The following is an 8,176-nucleotide window of genomic DNA, read 5'->3' as shown; positions in this document are numbered from 1 at the left end:
ACTGAAACAAATAAAAAAAACTCTGTCTTTGATTTTTCTCATCCAACAGTTTTGAAACTCTTAGGTGGCGTTTGGTTCGTTGGAATGTTTCTGAGAGAATTGAAATTTGTGAAGGAATTAGAATCTGTCAGGAATTGGAATTCAATTTCATATTCTGTTTGGTTGGCAAGAAATGAAATTGGAATCCAATTCCATATTCTGTTTGGTTCGCAGACATGTCAGATGAATTTGATTTCAGTATGTAAAATGATAATTGCCCTTCCTGTTTTTTTGCTTTATTTTAGTTTGTTTACAACTTAAATGTAATAATATATTATAAAAAAATTTAAAAAAAAATTAAATTTTTATTTTATGATGATTGATTATTCATTTCAATAAATTATAAAAATCATGCTAATAAACATCACGAAAGTTAAAATCATTGAAATCAAAATATGTTAATAAGTTACCAAAAGATAGAGCAATATTTCGATACATTCCAATCGGAGTATGTTAATTAGTTACAAAAAATATACCAAAAACTATTTTTTATTCAATATATGAATTAGAAACCCGACCCGACACGACACAAAATAATAAAAAAATTAATTTTATTCAATAAAAATAGTGACTTAATTGAAAAAAAAAATATATAGAGGGGTATTATTGTAATTATTCCTAAATATATAAGGTAAAATTATATTTTTTTTTGGGTCGGTCCAATTTTTTTCACCCTAAACCCGACCCGAATATCACACTTAAAAAACCCGACCCGAAATAATAAAAAATTATTTTTATTTAATAAAAATAGAAAAAAAATTATATAGAGAGGGGTATTATTGTAATTATTCCTAAATATATACGGTAAAATTATATATATTTTCGGGTCGGGTATGTTTCACCCTAAACCCGAACCCGAACCCGACCAGAATATCATACTTAAAAAAACCGACCCGACCCGAATATATGAATTAGAAACCCGACCCGACCCGAAATAATAAAAAAATATTTTTATTCAATATATGAATAAGTTATCAAAAGATTTATGAAGGTAGTATTGTCAAATTTCAATTTCCTTTAACAAGGAAATTGAATTCCATCCATTCTTGGATGAAATTCACTTTCACTCCTTTGATGGAAAGTTGAAACCATGAGGGATTCTAATTTCCTTGGAAAACTTGAACCAAACATGGGAAAATGATAGAATTGGATTCCAATTCCCCCAATTCTAAGAGTTTCTATCCAACCAAACGCCACCTTAATTTTATGTCGGATATAAGTGAATTTTAATCCTATATATAAAGCCAAAATCTTATAGTTTATATTTGGAAAGAAAACATGTCCATTTTCCATCATGCTCTTGCGAAACCTCAACTTAGTGTACATATAAATTGGAAATCTATGCACTGTGACTCATTACCAATGAGAGGAGTGGGAGAGGTTTAATTTCCTTTTCTTGCTAAAAAAAATCTTGTTAACCAATTAATTTTATTTATGTCGACTATAAATTAATCGAACGATTTGAGCTATTAAAACTTTTAAATAAAAATAAAAAATTCAAATTATAATATTAATTAAATAATATTAATTTCCCTTTTCTTTGCCCTCTCTATTCCAAAGTTTCGTCTTGACTAATTAAGATTAACCTGCGTCGCATACCTGATTTTTGTGGGTGAGTCTTCCAGCAAAGATTTTCTGCATACGTACACAAGGACTCAAACTCGAGACCTTACTTAAGTGATATTAAACTGCTTACTACTTGAACCAACCTCTGATATTATATTACTCCCTTTGATTAAATGGATAATATTTTAGTCCCTTTCAATATTAATAATATAATTTAAATCTTTTAGTTATTTTATTAAACTAAATTATTTCATTGTTTACCCCTAATAAAGTTAATATGTATCCAATAGGATCAATTTACGATGTATAAAACTCATTAATTTTATATAAAATTATAATCATGAGAGAATTAAATGATCGCGATTAAGAATATTCATTAACATTATATTTTTTTCCTTTTTCAATTTTCACAAAAATAGTATAGTAATATTTTAATTTCAAATATTTATTTAGAATTATTTAATAATTATATTTTTATGTAAAACTAATGAATTTTGTATAATATAGACGGAACTTATTCCCCTCCCTCTGCATTTATTTATTATGTATAAAACTCATTAGTTTTATATTTAAATGAATTTAAATGAATGATTATGATTAAACATATTTATTAATATTTTTTCAATTTTCACAAAAAAATACTATTGTTTGAATTTCAACCATTTTAAATTCATCTAATAATTATATTTTTACATAAAATTAATGAAATTTATATAATATAAATGTAATTTATTTTTCTATGATGAGTCTAGAATGAATGACACACATTGTTGTGAACCACTAATGATGTACATCTATATGCACATTAATATAAAAATATATTAAAATTTATAATTAATCATTAAATTTATTAAAAAGATTCCATTTGTCATTGGATTTTTAAAGTTATAAAACATACATTAAACTTTAAATTTTATTAAAAAAAATAGAGACCGTGAAATATTATTAAGAGAGTGACATATCATGCTAGATTAATAGAAAATATCTTATTAGACCCCTCAATTATAACTAAAATTTCATTTTTGACATTTTATCAACATTTTTAAGTAATAAATCAAAAAATAAAAAATAAAAAAATTATTTTTTTAAAAAAAATATGAAAACAATTCATCTTTAAAATTGAAATTTATATTTTTTTAAATTTTCATTCATCAAATTATTTTATAACTAATTAATTATTTATTAATCATAATTTTATTTTTAAAATAAAAAAGTTATAATTTTTTAGATCCAAAAAATTGAATTATCAAACAATTTAATTGTTTTTTGTGAAACGATGTGATTCAAGCACTTGACTTTTGTTTAAGAAGTTTAAACACAATTTTAAAAAATACATTCAAAATTTTATAGTATCACATTAATAAGAAAAATACATCCAAACTTAAATAAAAATAATCGAAACAATTCTTAACTTTTACTATTGTATCAAGTAATTTATATGGTATAAATTCAATATTTATAACATGACACTAAAAATAATATTTAATTTATTTATATCTATTTTATTTCAATTCAACGAACACAATAAAAATTATTTTAATTAAAATTAATAATAAAATAAAATTTTAGTTACAATTAAAGCATCAAATGGAATATTTTCTTTTAATTTATCATGCCATTTCACATCTTTAATGATATATGATGGCCTTGTGTCTACTTTGTAACAAAATCTAAAGTTTAATGTTTATTATATAACTTCTAAAAGTTTGGTATTTAAAAAAATTATTTTGACATAATTTAATGTTTATTTATAAATTTTACCTTATAAAATCAATGACGAATATTAATGTTTGACATCCATTCTAGAATTTTTCATTCCTATATATGAATAATAATATGTTCACCTTTATTTTCTAAAGTATTTCATCCTCTTTCAAAGGAAATGATAATATTGTTTGACCAACTAAAGTGATAGATTATGCGATCCATAACATCAATAAATTAATTATTTAACTAAGATCGTTATTAAATCAAACATCAGTTGTCATTGTCACCTTAAGTTATATAAATTAATTAAACTCAAATTATAAGTTTTTTATTAGAGAATAAATTTGATGTCCCGTCAATTAAAATACACACGCTTACTACATGAAAGATTATTTGATTTGCATTTGATAATTTTTTATTATATCTAATCTAAAAACTTTTTTTTTTTCATGTTTAGATGGGATCATGTCGAATTTTGTAAAGAGTAGAATTTAGATTTAGAACAAAAAATCTTCGACTCGACTAGACTCAAGATCATAGTATAATATTCTCATATATATTTAAGAATAATTCCTATAATATACATCTCTATATTTTTCAATTATGTTCTTATTTTGTTGAATAAAAATATTTTTTTAATATTTTTGTCTTGTAAAGTAGGGTAAGGATTTTTATTCCAAAATTTGGGTTGAGTTTAATGTAAGATGTGAATCCCTAAATTTGGATCAAATCCAATTTGAGTGAAGATGATATGATTCTCGAATTGTGTTATTGGTTAAAAATCTGATCCAACTTTATCCGTTGTCATCTCTAATCTAATCTTCTAATTCGAAAGGAAATTTCCATACGTTTATATTAGAGATAACAAAATGAGTTCGAGTGTCAAAATTTGGTTCAAAAAATCGAATTTAGATACATTTAAATCTAATTAATTAAATTTAAAAATCTAAGTTAAAAAAGATTGATCTGAAAATTTTGAACATAAAAATATTTAAAGTCATAAATATCTGAACTAGAAAAACTTGAATCTAAACTCAAATTTAGTACCTAAAATAGTTCTTCCTCGTTTTTCCATTGCGTTTCATTATCATTTTAATTCTTGATTCTTGAAACATAAAGTTACAGTGAATAATTTAATTTATAGTTTAGATAATCCAGATATAAAAATATTTATGCATTGATTAATCAACATCTCAATGTACTATTGTAGATAAAAATAATTAACAAATTATGAAAACTGAAAACTATAATAAATATGTCGATTTATTGAATGTGTAAATATAATTGTATTTGTTGTAAATTTAAATTTATGAACTTATTAATTGGTTTTAGCGCTTAAAGGAAGATTGTTTTCTTTAAATATATTAAATGTGTACATTACTCATGACCAAAAATTATTTTGAATAGATAATGTGTTATAATCACTCTTTACTAGTTTATCATATCAATTTATATTTAATAATAAAAACATTATTTATATAAGAAACATGAAATATGATGAACAGATCGTTAAATAACTAATTATATATATTTTTAATAATTAAAATCATTTAAAAAGCATTAGGGACAAAACTGTAAATTAGCGAGAAACCTTGCATCTATAAAATGGCAACTTGTGTATACCTATGGACAAGTACAAAGTTGAACCGTCGGCGTTGATGAGAGATTTTCTAGCGGAGTGTGGTGGCTATGCGGTGGTGGACGGTGGGTTCGCCACTGAGCTGGAACGCCATGGCCAAGACCTCAATGATCCTCTATGGAGTGCCAAGTGTCTTATCTCCTCTCCCCAGCTGGTTCGAAGGGTACTTTCTTCTTCTCTACTAAACTAAACTATAGTTATAAGATAAACATAATCTTATAGTATATAAAATAAACATAATGTGAAGAAAAACCTTATTCTCTTTTTTTAAACATCTTAATCCATAAAAATTATATACGGATGAAAACTGTTAGTTAACAAATGATTAATCTTTAAAATAAAACGTTGATGACCAAAATATTTTAGAAAAAAAAAATAAATGTCAAAGTGACTATTCGATTAATGTTAGGGATTTTTTTATCTTAAAATAAAACGTTAAAAGTTAAAATACTCTAAAATATAAAGATAAAATGATCATTTAAATAATTTAGGCTAATTTTGAAAGCGTGCCATAATGTTTAGATGCGGTTGTAACACTTTGCCCTGACCACGCTGGAATATCTTTCAGGTGGAGTGGAAATTCAATTTTTATTTGATATATATATTATACTTTTATTAATTATTTTGATTTAATTGCATAGAAGACCTTGAATTATAATTTAATTTAAATTGATTTTTAAATTTAAAATATTTCATATCCATTCTTAAATTCTTAATATTATATTTTGATTATTCTTTTAATGTATAACTCTACTTAGTTTCTTTTGAAGATATTAATATATTTTAAAATATAAGAATTAATTTCGAATGATTTTATACTTTTCAAATTAATATGGAATATTTTAAAATCTAAAGAATAATTTAGAATGATAATATTAATTTAAAATTATTCTATGTATTTATCTTAATTATTTTGATTTTTATAAATATTAAATATTACTATATATATTTTCGTAATCTCATAGCTAGGATAGCATGAGACAGCAACGTGCCAGCCTGTAAAGATCCAAACTCGACAGCTAAGTGGCTTTCGTACGTTGTTGTCGTGGAGATTTCCAAAACATGTCTATTTTCCTTTCCAGGAACATGTCATTATACTATATATTTAAATTACAACTATTTAATTACTTGACGCCATACCTTTCTGTGCAGTTCCCAGATCATCAAAACAACAATAATTATTTTTAAAAAAGATTTAATAATTTAATTTATTATTATTGCATATTGATAAGTTTGTTGTAATATTATTGCAGGTTCACCTAGATTACCTCGAAGCAGGTGCAAACGTGATCATCAGTGCATCGTATCAGGCAACTGTTCAGGGTTTCGATGCTTAAGGGTTAACCACTGAAGAAGCTGAAACATTGATAAAGAGAAGCGTTGAAATTGCATGTGAGGCTCGTCAAATCTACCTCCAAAGGTGTGCCAAAGGTTGTTGGGACTTCCTTGATGCTGGGAAAACTACACAGCGTCCGGTTCTAGTTGCTGCTTCTGTAGGCAGCTATGGTGCTTATTTGGCTGATGGATCCGAGTATAGGTAACTGTACGGATGTTGATATTTATGATTGCACGAGTTGAGTTGATTTGGATCAGGTTAATTCGAGGTTTATTATTTTCAAATCATTTTGGTGTTCATAATTGGTAATTGTTTGAGAATTTTGCATTCTGGCAATATCTCATTGATTCATGTGTTCCTTTTAACAGTGGCAACTATGGTGATTCAGTGACATTGGAAACACTGAAGGATTTCCACAGGAGAAGGGTGCAGATTCTAGCCAACTCCGGCGCCGATCTCATCGCGTTTGAAACAATTCCGAACAAGCTAGAAGCACAGGTATCTGCCAATGAAATCGATGTTCATACTAAAAAAAACCAAAATCATAAAATAACGACCGTAACCTTACATTCCGATCAAATTGAATGCAGGCATATGCAGAGCTTCTCAAGGAGGAAAATATAAACATCCCAGCTTGGTTTTCATTCACTTCCAAAGATGGAATCAATGCGGTTAGTGGCAATTCCATAGCCGATCTCATCGCGTTTGAAACAATTCCGAACAAGCTAGAAGCACAGGTATCTGCCAATGAAATCGATGTTCATACTAAAAAAAAACCAAAATCATAAAATAACGACCGTAACCTTACATTCCGATCAAATTGAATGCAGGCATATGCAGAGCTTCTCAAGGAGGAAAATATAAACATCCCAGCTTGGTTTTCATTCACTTCCAAAGATGGAATCAATGCGGTTAGTGGCAATTCCATAGCCGATCTCATCGCGTTTGAAACAATTCCGAACAAGCTAGAAGCACAGGTATCTGCCAATGAAATCGATGTTCATACTAAAAAAAAACCAAAATCATAAAATAACGACCGTAACCTTACATTCCGATCAAATTGAATGCAGGCATATGCAGAGCTTCTCAAGGAGGAAAATATAAACATCCCAGCTTGGTTTTCATTCACTTCCAAAGATGGAATCAATGCGGTTAGTGGCAATTCCATAGCCGATCTCATCGCGTTTGAAACAATTCCATCAAAACAACAATAATTATTTTTAAAAAGATTTAATAATTTAATTTATTATTATTGCATATTGATAAGTTTGTTGTAATATTATTGCAGGTTCACCTAGATTACCTCGAAGCAGGTGCAAACGTGATCATCAGTGCATCGTATCAGGCAACTGTTCAGGGTTTCGATGCTTAAGGGTTAACCACTGAAGAAGCTGAACATTGATAAAGAGAAGCGTGAAATTGCATGTGAGGCTCGTCAAATCTACCTCCAAAGGTGTGCCAAAGGTTGTTGGGACTTCCTTGATGCTGGGAAAACTACACAGCGTCCGGTTCTAGTTGCTGCTTCTGTAGGCAGCTATGGGCTTATTTGGCTGATGGATCCGAGTATAGGTAACTGTACGGATGTTGATATTTATGATTGCACGAGTTGAGTTGATTTTAGATCAGGTTAATTCGAGGTTTATTATTTTCAAATCATTTTGGTGTTCATAATTGGTAATTGTTGAGAATTTTGCATTCTGGCAATATCTCATTGACATGCATTCTCCTTCAAAAATGTTTGACCCTTATTAGACCATTCTTTCCTTTAGACAAAGTGAAATGATGGGTATTTGATGATGCAGAAATCAGAAGGGAAAACAGGAGAGGACTTTGTATCGCATGTGGGGAAATGGAGAGATGAAGGGGCATCTCTCTTTGGAGGTTGCTGC

General features: G+C 27.5%; 1 pseudogene; it reads left to right on the top strand.

Moving 5' to 3' along the window:
- Positions 1–4,937: 4,937 nt before the first annotated feature.
- Positions 4,938–7,897, top strand: LOC120128400 (annotated as a pseudogene).
- The last annotated feature ends 279 nt before the right edge of the window (positions 7,898–8,176 follow it).

The sequence above is a fragment of the Hibiscus syriacus genome, unplaced genomic scaffold (assembly GCF_006381635.1).
Source record: "Hibiscus syriacus cultivar Baekdansim isolate YM2019G1 unplaced genomic scaffold, ASM638163v2 tig00110480_pilon, whole genome shotgun sequence".
Taxonomy (NCBI): Eukaryota; Viridiplantae; Streptophyta; class Magnoliopsida; order Malvales; family Malvaceae; genus Hibiscus; species Hibiscus syriacus.
The sequence above is the reverse complement of the archived record's forward strand: the minus strand, read 5'-3'. Positions and strand labels throughout refer to the sequence as shown.